The sequence below is a fragment of the Mastigoproctus giganteus genome, chromosome 13 (assembly GCF_048544385.1).
Source record: "Mastigoproctus giganteus isolate SK-2022 chromosome 13, ASM4854438v1, whole genome shotgun sequence".
NCBI classification, from domain to species: domain Eukaryota; kingdom Metazoa; phylum Arthropoda; class Arachnida; order Uropygi; family Thelyphonidae; genus Mastigoproctus; species Mastigoproctus giganteus.
Genome location: NC_143587.1, coordinates 129,895,687 through 129,910,006, shown reverse-complemented (window position 1 = coordinate 129,910,006; position 14,320 = coordinate 129,895,687). Strand labels below are relative to the sequence as shown.

Here is a 14,320-nt window from a genome sequence, read left to right as displayed (position 1 = left end):
AACTTGTCATTCGGTTGTCAATACGAGTTAACGACGTATTTTCCCTAAATGTCTTTCTGACAAGTGTATCCACAGTTCACTTTCTTATTGCTGAGTGACATCAATTTTCTCCGCAAAAAAAAAAAGGAGATTAAGAAAGCTAATTAGGAAATGGGCGGTTCTCCCTTCTCTTAGGAGACTACTCCTATTCCATTTAGTATAAGACAGTACGCTGACATCATTGCGCGCGCCAAAACCACAACCAAATACCTTATCGGTTGCTCCACGCAAGTGCTACATATAACAACCAGTTCGTTATGTTGTAGGCTTAATTACGCCTTGTTACACGTTAATTTATTATCACTAAAGGCGAAGTGGACTCTTTATCGCATCCACGCTGTATATCACCCGAATTAAATGGCGCATCGCATGAGGGCGACCTCTGGCGAAAGTGCTGCGGGTTAATTGTGACCGAAGCAATAAATAACACTTTCTTGTGTGCCGGTAGTTTGCAAATGATTCTGAGTATTTTATTTTTGAATCCAGCGGTAATAAAATTAGGATAACAGGCTTCTGATCACAATGCTCTATGATAATAAAATTGGAGAGTACCTATATAGTTCTTCTTTTGAAGAATTACCTGCAGTTAAAAAAAAAACAAAAAAACAGTGAATGGAATATACGTAGCGGCCCATAGAGAAAAATACAAACCTTCAATTTTGATTTCTTGAAAAATGGCTGACGCGAGAGAATGTTGATAACTTTACGGCCTACCACAATAAAATATTCTAGTTTAAAAAAAATTCAGAATTCTGATTCTAAATAAGGGAAAATTACGATTCAAAATACTTGTAATCTTCTCAGGGATTCATATGTATTTTAATGGGTTCTTTCGAGGCTTTTGGACACCTTAATTATTTTGGTTCATCAATAAGATGTCTTCAGCATTGATGATATCGATGTAGCATATTGCATTTTGTTCTTTACAAGTATTTCTTTGAGAAATGTCAAAGTTAATCAATTTTATTTATTTATTTTTTTGTTATTTAAAAATCCAAAAGTGAGTAAAAACTGAATAAAATAAAACTATTATTTTCTCCATACCCTTTCAACTTCTCTTTGCTCATAACAACAATAGCCATCGATCATAGTCAGATCCAATCTTACTTGATAGCATTCTTCCATTATATCCTCGTGCAGCGTTTAGCTTGTTCATAACAGCAATCAGGCTGGAAAAAAATCCAGATGGAATGTAAAAGGTGAATTTTAAGACACGCAGCAACTTAAATATTTATATGCAACGGTTCTTCCACCAGTTTTGTTTTCATTACCTAAAAACTAATTACTTAAGAATTCGGCATCATTTTTAATCGAATGGTTATGTTTTTGTTTGAAACTGTTATCTAATTTTCTAATTTGTGGTCCAACAAATATTCCTTCTTTGAGCTTTGCACCACTTAAATTCGGACGTTTTTTTCTTTAAATAGCTAAAATTATCATGATGGATCGCGAGTCCCTTCGAATTGAAGTACATATATCAAAAGGGCATACATTGACGACTACCACAAAACTATTCCTATAATGCTGACCTACAACCAGCACAAAGGAAATGTGCGCTCTCGACTTGTCATAATCGCCCATAGATATTCCAAAATAGAGTGTGTAAAACTTGGTGCCTCCAACGTTGTTATGTTTCAACCGCTACATAATATCCACAAATATAGCAGAATGAGTCAGTGGCTAAATTATGCCTTCGTTTGGAAGTCATAGCAAACTGCAAAAAAAAATAAAAAATAAAAATAAATAAAAGAATAAATATATATATATATATATGTGTATATTACTATGAGTTCGTATGTATCATAGTATTGGTACTCATCACACATACCCTGAAAAAAACAAGTTTCCGGGAGGAAAAAACCAAGCTACCCTCGCTGAGCCCTACTAACTCAGACACGCTGTGAAAAAGACCCATAAAAATTCTTCAGGTCGTTGACGGATTCAAACTCAGGTCTTTTCCAACTATTGTCAGATCAGCTGATTTCCTTTTGACGTCTCGTCAGATCATTTGGGTTTTTTATTGGCATCTTCTTAGATTCCCTACCGGCTCGCTAAGTTTGTTATAATCATTTCTTATTATATTGGCAAAAATTAAGAAAATATAACACACTGGCAAAATATCATTTCGAATTGAATTCAGGTGTACTCCAGCCCTCCGGAACAATTTATAAATCGACAATAAAGTAGAGAGGAATTTTTTTCCCTTTATAAGAAGCAGATGTTTTATGCAAATACATTAACGTGCCGGAGGAGGAGAAAGGGGAACATACATATAAAGAACAAGAGTATTTCCCCCACTGCTTCCAAAGTGCCCTACCTTTCAATTGGGCACTCCTTACCACTATTTCGATTTTTCTTAAATTAGTTTAATTGTTCAAGTCTGTAAAATTTGTTTTTATTGGCAATTTGTGAGTTGTATTCTTTTGTGATAACGTTAGAAAATTATTGATTTTCTAATGGGTTTGCATATATAAATACAGTCTCCAGTGTCACATATTCCACACCAGGCAGTCCTTGTTATTTACTCTGGAAGTTAACCAAAACACATTCGAATCTTTGGTTTTCGAGTTGAGAGGGTAATTCGAACTCCTATAAAGAAAACCTAACCAACAAAGGGTTGTTGTTGTTGTTATTTGGTGTTTTAGGAGCATTAGCAACTAAGGCCATATTGCTCCGGGATATGCGGTGGTCATTCCCTGACCTTTCCGTATTTGGTGGTGACGGGCTCGAACCCCGAGTCTAATCAAGTAGCGTGTGCTACGCACTGCTGCTCCTTCCCACCTGGCTACGGAGGCACCCCAACAAAGGGATTTCTTACTTAAGTACCACTTGGTACTTTCGTAAGATACTTGGTGCTTGCCCGCCGAAATACACGTTCCAGAAAAGAACAAAGTTGACGAAATATCTCGAGTCACTGCACAGTCCATCCTTTGTAGCAAGGCTATCTATCGTGATTTTTCGATATATTGATTGATAAACTAACCAATTAGACATCCCTTGATGAAGCATAAATGCCCAACGTTATATCAGGAAAAAAGAGTTCAATCTAGATGTTTCGGATTTGTGACACAGGACGTATTCTCTGTCATTTTACTTCGTCTACTTATTTTCCAATTTCGCTCAATCTTCGACAATTATAGACGTTACCTGTTATGTCTTATTGACACCATAGTATTGGTAGACATTTTGCCTTTTCATCACTCTTCGTTTTAAAGACTCTCATCATGGTTCTAAAACAACAAAATTCTAAGCCTCTCTCTAAACGGTTTTTCCTCATTCCAGACATTCCTTTCTCATTTTGCAGTGCCTATACAAAAAGTAAGGAAGCTGATGGCATTCTTATTCTTTCTGGGACCACGCAAATATGGGTATATAAATTTAAATTGAGGAAGTATAGTTGCAGGATAGATGCGCAAAAGTTTGTTTTCAGCCAGAGAGTGATTGATCGTTGGAAATTTCCATCTAGTGTTGTGGAGTGGGTGGTTTGAATAAATTTAAGGAATGGTTAAATAAATTAATAGATGTAAATGAGGGTTTTTATTTGGGGGGGGGGGGGTTGATGCTGCATAAGCCTTCTTCCTTGCAACTACAAATATTAAATATTACCACTATAAAAAGCAATTTCGATATTAAACTGATGTTCTGGATAGTAAACTTTCAAGATATCTTTCGATTCTAGCTTCGCATTTTCAACAAGTTTAGTAGTATGGCTTATCTAAGCAAATACATATAATGTTATGGCTTTCTCGAAAGGTCCAGGTCACTAATTAGTAGAATACAAAAAGAAGTATCTACTTCGAGTTTGTACACACACACACACACAAAAGTACCTGTTTGTGTGTTACTCCTCGAGCGAGAAAGCTTCTTTCATTCTCTATTCGAGTGATCAAGGTTTGTCCTTCGTCTGGGGGTATTCTTCTAAAGAGGAAGTGTTCCACGACCTGTGTCCCCCCTTAAAAAAAACTGGAACAATTTTGCCAGCGGTCTTAAAGAGCGACACGAGTGTTATTAATTTCGGTGGAGTTTCCTTATGTGTCTGCGGGAAAAAAAGAAAAAAAAAAAAGTGAAACACGCCAGAGATGTTGCTCTCTACTTCTTCCACTGTGCGTGTGGCCATATTTAGAAATGCCAATTCAAAAATCTGCTTAACTGTTTTTGCTAGATCATAGATGGCGCCACTTTGTCCCTTATAACTGGTAACTCACAGCTGGACTTGGAAAAAAAAAAAAATGTGTAAAATCGTTAGTAGTCCCTCTTTCCCAGAGGTCTAATATCTGAATTAATGCGTTTTCAGCTGGCCTCTCCCTACTTATGGCACGAAACTCAGGTTTGAATGCGAAAGTATTTTAAACAGAGGGACATGAATCTCCATCATTCAATTCCTGACCTCTTTTTTTATTTTTCCATACACCTAACGGTGAAAGGAATCACGGGTCAAAGGTTACTCGAAGTAGACAACGATGATTAATAACCGGCCATCGTTATTCAACCATCGAGTGGCCCTAGAATTAGTTATGTGCTTTACGCTGACTACAGAACCGGAGATAATTAATTCTGACAATGGAATTTCACGTGATGTTAAAGAATAAGTGAACTGTAACCTTTGTAAAGACAATATAAGAACTGACAGTTTATATTTTCAAGACTTTGTTCGCCTGATACGTCGTGGCTTTCAAGAAAAACTGATAAATCAGTTAAGTAACGAGCAACCTAAAAAAGAAATTATAAAATCTACCGCTCTGAATGTGTGTGTGTGTGTGTGTGTGTGTGTGTGTGTGTTTCTGTGGTTCTTTCCCTTCCGCAAATTACTATAAAAAGAGAAAAGGGACTGATGGGGACGAAACTATTCAGCCACTCCCTGCCAGAATACAAACTAGACATACAAGATAACAAGTTTAACGACCACTCTTATCCAGATCGTAAATATGGCAATCTTGATAAGGTTCATTAATCGTAACATTTGCTTATTTCTTTTTTCTTTTTTTTTTCGTGAGGCTAGTAAAGGGGTAAAAAAAAAAGCAAGGAATGTTAGTACACGGACTAGAATGATTCCGAATAAGGAATGATGGAAAGAATTAAGATAATCAGCGCTCTATTACTGAAATAAGGAATTTATTTAAACTTAAAGCGTTTAGGGCGTAAGCCTCAAGCTATGGAAAAGTCTAGACTATGTGTAAATATAGTGCGAAAGCATCAATAATACATAGCCAAATCTGAATGAACAGAATATTAGCAAAGCGGCATCGTTTTAAGTTATATCTCATATTGTGAATACCTTCACAACGAGTTGCCATGATATTGCACTACTTTGAATAAGTAACGCTTCACCCGAGGAGAAGACTAATGTTACTTATTCTCAGATGGTTACCACCACCCAGACGGCACAGTTTCAGGGCTATTTGGCCCTTCTTCGGTGGGTGAGGCGTCTTTGAGGCTTACGCCCTAAACACTTTATAGTCTAAATACATCATACACCATCAGGCATCTCTCATATTGTGGAGTTATACTTCATAACTATTTTGCCATCATTGCATCACTCGAGCACCTACCCATCGAAGAAGGGCCAAATAGCCCTGAACACCGAAGAAGGGCCATATAGCCCTGAAACGGTACCAGGGGGAGCCTGATGATGACCGGAGTTTCCAAGAATAGGCAACAACAGCCTTCTCCACTGGGGAAGCGTTGCCTATTCGAGGAGTTTATGAGTTTTTGAGTGGCGTGAGTTGAAGGAGTTACTGTCCCTTTCATTCTTCTACACCGTTTCTGTTCCTCTTCCACTCCTACTATTACTTTCCCTCTACCTTTTCGCTTTTCTAAGTCTAATATGGACAAGTGGATAGTCGAGTTATTATCCGACACATATACAAAATAGCCCTGAAATGGCGCCGCCCGAGGGGCCTTATGGCCATTGAGGCTCCACGAATGGGTAACAACAGACACCCTCATTGGGGAAGTGCTGCCCATTCGAGGAATATGAGATCACATGAATGAGCTGAAGAAATAACTGCCCCTTTCCTTCTTCATCGGTATCTTCTTCCTCTACCTCTCCTACTATCACTTTCCTACCTCTTTATTGCTCTCTTGGTCTAATAGGAGCAGTGTGTGGATAACTGAGAATCATTATCCCTTACCTTTTTTTCAAACGGTGTCGTCTGGGGGGGCCTGATGGCCACTAAGTTTCCTCCAATAGGTAACAACAATCTTCTCTACTGGGGAAGCGTTGCCTATTCGAGGAATATATGAGCTTTTGGGTGTGAGTTGAAGGAGCAACTGTCCCTTTCTTTCTTCTACGGCATTTCCTTCCTCTACCTCTCCTACTATCACCTTCCTACATCTTTATCCCTTTCCTAAGTCTAATAAGGACAGTATGAGGATAACCGAGAACTTTATCCCATACCATATTTCAAACGGTGCCGTCTGGGGGGCCTGATGGCCACTGAGTTTCCTCGAATCGGTAACAACAGTCTTCTCTACTGGGGAAGCATTGCCTACCCGAGGAATATATGAGCTTTGAGTGTGAGTTGAAGAAGCTGAGTTTCCTCGACTAGGTAACAACAGTCTTCTCTACTGGAGAAGCGTTGCCTATTCGAGGAATATATGAGCTTTGAGCGTGAATCGAAGGAGCAACTGTCCCTTTTTTCCTTCTACTGCATTTCCTTCCTCTACCTCTCCTACTATCACCTTCCTACATCTTTATCTCTTTTCTAAGTCTAATAGGAATAGTATGAGGATAACCGAGAACTTTATCCCATACCATATTTCAAAACGGTGCCGTCTGGGTGGTGGTATTCATCTGAGAATAAGTACCATTAGTCTTCTCCTCATGTGAAGCGTTACTTATCCGAAGTAGTGCAATATCATGGCAACTCGTTGTGAAGGTATTCACAATATGAGATATAACTTAAAATGATGCCGCTTGGAATTTATTTATTTATATATTTTTTTTTTTTTTTTGCTGCAGAGAGCCCACACTGGACAGGAAAGAAATGAAAAATGAATGCCCAATTCAGGAAATGGAATATTCTATAACACTCACTACGGATAGAGTATGTGGGTCTTCATAAAAGCATGATCCGCAAGGAACTGTTCCACAGATGAATGCAAAGCACCCAACGGAGACACTTTCAAGACTATTGCAGTAGTAATTAGAAGTCCATCGAATGCTCTACCATAAGCAGACCGAGGAGTTGAGTTGCTTTGAATTAGCTCCAGACCATGTCGTGTATGTCATGTCTGTAAAGTAGATGTTCTCATAACGGTTTGCTTTTATATAGCATAAAGGGATGAAAAATCCTCCATCTAAGACCAGATAACTCAGTTCCTCATACTTGAAAAAGACTAAATAAATTCTCCCAGTTAATGAGAATCAAATCGGACCATTCCAATTGTTTAGCAAGTATGTCATGTCCACTTTCTCTTGTCACCGTAGTGCTCAGGATACCTTGCTCCTAAAAATGATGGCGGTTTGTGTGATTTTGGATGGGTAATTGGAGCTTTCTGGTGATCTATTACTTTGGTCATAGTTAACTAGTCCAGATTTGCATGTTTTGCGGCTAAAAAACCATAAATAACTCAAGGAAAGATGGGGAACCTACTCTCACTGTCTGAGATCAGAAACAAACTACAGTTCTGCATGAACCAAGACAGTTTGTAAGTTGTCGTCAGCAGGTCGGGTAAGAATAGGAACCACTTTCCTTTTGTCCAAAGATATATATTCACTTCAACTCAGTGAAAACAATTCTTTTCTTAGAAATCAAAATGACTTTCTTATTAAATTTTTGCAAAGAATTCCGAAACTATTTCTTTTTTAAAAAAATTAAAAGAAAACTTATTACTTTTAAATTTTTCCACTTCTAAAACGTTTTATGTGTACATGACTGAAACTTAAACTAATAAAATCGTCATTTTAAATTAAAAAATGCTTTACCATGGAGTGTAATCTCGCATAAAATTATAGCTCAATAGAGCACATTTAGGTTGTTTTCTAGCTTTCCTTTCAATTATTTTTTCCACAAAACACTGTGAATAAAACTGTGCGTGTCATAATCATTGCCTGTCAGTAAATACAGTTTTGGCGTTATAGGGAAATTCTGATGTCTGAAAAAATATCATTTATTCACAGCGTCTTTTCGGAGAATGGTTAAAATGGCCAACGTGGCTTGCAGTATATTAATTTTCTTATAAGATGCCCCCACCTCATAAGATGCTATATCAATTTTATAATGCTGCTGAAAGCCGTATGCTCTTAATATCTAAATTTTTCAAAAATATTCTTTGTTCGATAAAGAACAGCTCAGACAAGCTGCAATATCGCAGCTTGTCTGAACAATTTTTTTTAAACTGCTGATTAGAAGGATTAGATCCTTCTAATCAGCAGTTTAAAATCAGAGATGGCAATCCTGCAAAGGTCTATCATTCTGGGTAATTAAAAGCTAATGCAGCATTATAAAAGACTAAATATTTGCCAGATCAAATAAGATAGGGCTCCTGATAGAGATACATCTCTTAGAAGCTGTGCTACATTCCTCAAAGCTTGTCTTTATTGGCTATCGTTTGGCAGTTTGATCACACAGCCGAAAAGACTACAACAAAGACCTTCAAAGAAATGTCCCTTCCCCTTCCCCGCTGACTAACCTGGAATGCAAAGTCCTGATTATTCCGCATTGGACCACATCCAAATTCATCTGACTTTGCAATAATAGAAATGTTGAATCTAGACCTGTCTTGCCGAGGGGGATTTTGTAAATTTCCAAGGGAGCATTTATAAACCTCGAGAGGGATACAAGCAGCGTCATACTTCTAATATACAGATCTTTATACGAGGGCGTTCATTGCTCTTGAAGAGCGAATGAAGTAGCTCCTTAATAAATATTCCTTCCCCCAGATAGCCCCTCGTATTCAATTGTACAGTAGTGACATTTTTAATCTTCATGTTTCCAGCTCTCTCTCTCTCTGAGTAACGATATGTTTAGGGTGTGTCCTACAAGCCTTCGAATCTATTCTTTATGACGATAACAGCCGTGTTGTAGCAACCAATTAACATACTATAGAGTAGTTCAACAGCAGTCCCATTAAACCTCCAGCTGTTGATACCAAATATCCGTAACAGCCATAAATTACCCGCGATCACACGATAAGTACTGCCTTGTGCAAAGGTGTCAACTGATATCGGGTCCACATTCCACCCGAGTGAATAAAAGGCAGCAAACAGTTAATGAATAATTAAGGAAAAAGTGTTAAAACTGTCCAACCTTCGTAGTAAATCTTTTAACTACCTCACTTCAACAGTAATATACTCTTCATGCTTTCCGCCAAACACCGTTGTCACGGAAACGTGACTTCGTGCACGGACAAACCGTAAATCATCGCGAAAGGCGGCGAGGTTACAGGTCACGATTGTAATATGTTTTCTGCCCCCTGTCTCCAAGCTTGTCAGAAAGGCTAACATTTTCAGATATTGCAGTTGCATACGAGGGAGTCACTTATGCCTGCGTTAATTGAGTAGGTGCGATAACAGAGTGGCAAGTGAGAATAATTAACTTACCAAGTCAATAAATAACGTCTTTGGAAGTTTGCAAACTACACGAGCCTCTAGCTAAAGTAAAAAAAACATTTTTTAAAACAACTGGGAAACATCATTCCAGGTTAGACTGTAAAATAATTATGAATATTTCGCATCCTAATCGGCTTATGTTAGGGCTTCTCTGTCATTGTTTTCAATTATGTTATTTTTATAATTCGACAGTATTTTCCGCATTTACAAATGCATAATTTTGTGCAACTTTGTAATATCTCTTTCGGGAATAGATAACAGAAAGTCAATCTAACGAAACAGATTTGAGGTCAATACAGTGAAACAGATTTGGACTAACCTGGTGAAAATATTTTAGGTCAGTATACTAAATAACCATCTAAAGATATCGCACCCTTCACTATGTAAGATACAAAATCTTACAGAATAAAAGTAATAAGAAGTTGGTTTTATTAATTAAGGAATAGGAATTCTTGTTGCTAGTTGAATAAGATAGTAGTATCGTCTGATTTCAATAAAAGAATTATTCAGTATAAAATATAAATTTAATGGGTAGTAAGAAATAAAGGCAGGGTCCGAGCCATTAACTTCCGTTATAAGCGGGGAATAAACGAAGAAAACTACTGCAAAGCAGCATGGGTCCAAGCACAGACGAATTAAGATTTATGCGGGGTCGAACTTAGAAGTGAAAGTTACTTCAAACAAGATACCACCAGGCGCAAACAGGAAGTGGTTTCTTGACCAGCATTTAAGTTTCCTTAAATAAATGCTGTGGTTACTAGATGGGAGTTTCGTGTTTTTAAAACGTTACAGGGTCAAGGCGTTAGATGAGAGGGAAGCGTTTTTATTTGGGATAATCGGCAAACATCAAAGGGCACACCATAAGGGAGCAAATCTGGTAGAATAGTAAAAGGGGGAGTATTGAAACACGTGCTACTGGGCAGGCTGAGTAAGGATCTTCTAACAAATGAAAGGAGAAGAATCCGAGGATGAGTATAGGATTGGAAGGAGTCACTGGTAACAGGCGTGACGAATCGGGAGTTAAATGTGGGAGGAGAAGAACAAAAAGGGAGTGAAGGAGTTGGAGTCAGAGACATAGTTGAGATTTTTGTCGGTGCTAGTAAGAATGAGTTAGTCAGAGACATAGTTTAGATTTTTGTCGGAGTGAGTTAGGATGAGTTAGTAGGCACAGAGTTCAGTTTTTTGTCGGAGTTAGTTAGAATGAGTTAGTACACACAGAGTTGAGTTTTTTGTCGGTGTTAGTGAAAATGAATTAGTAGACAAAAAGTGGAGATTTTAGTCAGTGTTAGTGAGTCAAAGTTGGAGAAGAAATAGAAAAGAAAGAGTTTTTTAGATGGAGTAGCCGGTGAAGAAAGTGTCTTAAGTTTTAATGTGTACTCAGTTAGTAAGAGGGGTAGATAAGCTTTAAGATGAAGGTGAACAATTAAGTCGTTGATTTAATAAGTTACTGAGAGAGGCAGTCAAGTAAGTGGAAAGATGAAGTTGAGATGCAGAAGTCGGCCAGCCAGTCAGTCAGTCAGAGGGTCAGACAGTTAGTCAGCCAGACAGGGGCAGACAGAGAGTTTTTCTTGAAGTGAAGAAGTGAAAGAGATGAAGAACAAGTGCCGTGCAGAAAGGACGAAATTGCAAGATCCCCTAAAGTAGATGAGAAGGAATCAACTCCATTATCAAGGAACGAGATTGCCCGATATTCCGGAGCGCAATTGTACTGAAGCTGATGAAATCCGAAGCCGGACAAAAAGGAGTACAGCCATTCTGACCGGATGAAAATAATTCGTTCTTAAGAAATAAAGGTACCCGAGACCCAAGAAGGAATCCAGTATCTTATGTCGAACTCCCCCAGTGTTAATAATTGGCTAAATAAGTGAATGACTAAGTATGAATTTTAGAAGGGGATAGAGGGACTAGACGGATGTCAGTAACCCTCAAATTTGCAAGTAGTTAATTGTAGAAGTTTGATAGTGGTGTAATTACCTAGATTAGAGAAGTTTGTAGGCTATAATCTGTTAGAAAACGGAGTAATGATTTATACTGAAATTAAGATATATGAGCTTTATCAATTTGGAGTAAGAATTGTTTTGTAATGAAAGGAGAATGTTAACAGATTCTTTTAAAGGTCAATTGAACTGAGGAGTAAGGAAGTAGAAACATTATTATTTTGTTGGTTTAAAAGAGGGGAGATTTGATTACATATGTAAAAGAGATAACCCTACTTGAGTATACTCAATAGGCAAATATACCTTTGTTCATATACATTCAGTTCTAAGTAGGTGAAATTAGATTTATTTGGTCATGTATTTAATAAATTTCTTTTGTGTTGATGTATCTTTGTAAATATGTACAATAAACTATTTTTATCCAATATGTGTGTAGTTTTTGTTGTTCTGAATACCAGCCTATCTGAAGGGGAATAAAAAATATATATATACCTAGAGTAGTTCCCCGAACCTGAAATTTTCTGAGTAGTTACTAGTCAGGTGCGCAAGTCGGGAGTTTATTTTAAAGGGGAACTAACCAAAAAGGATAGATAAAATTATAATTAAAATATTGTCAAGTTAAATAGGAGACAGATAATATAATAAAGAAAATACAAAAAAAAAAAAAAACACCCACAACTAACCATTCAAGAACTCTTTTTCTCCGAAAGGGTTTCGTACATTTTTCGATTTTTTTCTTAGATCGCTGAAAGAAGTGTTTTCCGTCCATCATAGAATAATACTTTCATGCGCACACATTTCAATCATCAAATATACTAAGAGGTTGACCCACGTCTCAACTTTTTTTGTTTTCGCCCTCGTGGATAACACAGTTGGTACAATCTCCCTTCTCCACACACCGGGTGGAAAAGACTTGAGTTCGATTCCCTTCGATGACGTGAAGAATTTTTATGGATCGTTTTCACAACGTGGTTGAGTTAATCGGTCTCAGGTGAGGGTAGCATACATTTTTTCTTCCGGAAACTCGGGTTTTTTTCTCCAACAAACAAAAAATCGACCATAAAACACACGAAATTTACAGACAATATACATGGTGCAAACATGGCCTTAGATACCCCTAAAAAACCTTATTAGAACAACCTTTATCGACGCGTTGATGTTACTCTTGAACTGAAGTAGAAACTAATGTTAATAGAGGGTGGTGAAAACCTTGATTGAAAAGGCTTTTTATAATATATCGTGCTGGCGTGTTGTATATCAAAGGACTGATTTCCAACATGCCAGCACGTTGGAAATCAACCCTTCAATATAAAATGTCCGTGAACAGGTATCTCTAAGAGCTCCATTTGGTCCTGGAATAATACGGTTCAATATTTCGCAATACAAGGAAACGGTTTTTGACAGGGTGAAAACAAGCAAAGCTGTTGCCAGGTCATTTAAATGTAATACACTCTGCTGTTGCAGTCCTCTTCGCTGTAAAAGAAATCGCATTTATATGTAAAAAAAAAGTACTTGAAACCGGGATTTCCTGTTTTTAGTGAATTTATAATTTAAAAAATTAAAATAAAAATAAAATAAAGCCCTCAATAACTACGAAAACATGCATTCGAGTTATGTTTTGAATAAGAATTTTATCAATATATTTTATTATATAATTTCAAATGTTGTGAAGTTTCAAGATTGTCTGTCCACTGCTCTACGTGCTCACCATTAACAGTTTCTTCACACTTCAAGGTCATCCAAGCTCAGTTAACTTAAAACTCCGGATTTTTTGTTGTCCGAAAAAGAGGCTGATCAACACACATTTAGCTTCTAGTCAGAGAAATAAATTCTGTCTGCCATTTTTTACAGAACCGCTTTCTCATTCGAATTAAAATTGATATTCACGAGAAGGCACGATGGAAGCCAAAGGATTGTTGCTTTTCTTGATTGTACAGATAAGATACATTTCATTTACTAGAGCTAACAGGAAGAAAAAAGAAAACAAGTATAGAAAACTTTTAGCATATTTTATGTTCGCTGCTCCCACAATCAAATGAGAGCTGTTTTTTGATTGGATACGAAATCATTAACTAGACTAAAATAGCGGTCAAGGTTTGTCGCGTTGGTACCCTAGATAACTTCTCTTTGAATCCCACGATAAGCATTTTCTACAGTTTTCAGTCCATTAACTGAAAATCGGCGGACTTCATTGGAACACCTTTTTATGATTATTGTGAAATAAACCTCAATGTCCCGTTTTCTTTGACCCACGTAATCTAATTTGAGAATCTGCAAAAACTGTCAAATTAAAATTCTATTCGCCAGATTACCAGTTAGTCAGGTAAGATCGCTTTGACTTGATTTCAACTTTTTGCTTTATTATTGAATTAAAAAGACAGCAAAATACAGAGACTAAAACGAAAGAATAATTAAAATGAATTTATTTATTTTTATTGAAAGAGAACATTCAATAAATGTGATGAGACAGTCTTCTCTATGTGATGGTTTATTGGCAAAATTTCAAAAATACAATCCCCAGTAATATTCCAGAGGACTATAAAAGCTTCTAATTATAAAACTAGACTTAGAAATAGAACTATACCAGCTAAATATAATGAGTGTGCTCATTTTTTACGTTTATTTATAAGCGGTAGACGGTTTGGTGTTTGCTGTTGATAATTCCAATTTGGTCCGAAGACCAGATTGCTTAGCAGAATCCAGAAATTTTTCTAATTCTGTTAGATGATTGCACTTCTGAAATTTTGCAAATAAACTAAATTAAAATTCAATCATGTGAGTAAATATGATT

At 37.0% G+C, this 14,320-nt stretch overlaps 1 protein-coding gene across 2 annotated transcripts in view; it reads left to right on the top strand.

Moving 5' to 3' along the window:
* Positions 1 to 14,320, top strand: part of LOC150076437 (uncharacterized) — a 367,945-nt gene that overhangs the window by 34,307 nt on the left and 319,318 nt on the right. The window contains exon 1 of one of the 2 annotated variants that reach the window (XM_090387744.1): positions 13,778 to 13,852. The exons of the other annotated variant lie outside the window; for it this stretch is intronic. The gene's annotated coding sequence lies outside the window, so the exon portion shown is untranslated. Of the gene's footprint in view, positions 1 to 13,777; positions 13,853 to 14,320 lie in introns of those variants that run through there. 2 annotated transcript variants of the gene reach the window in all.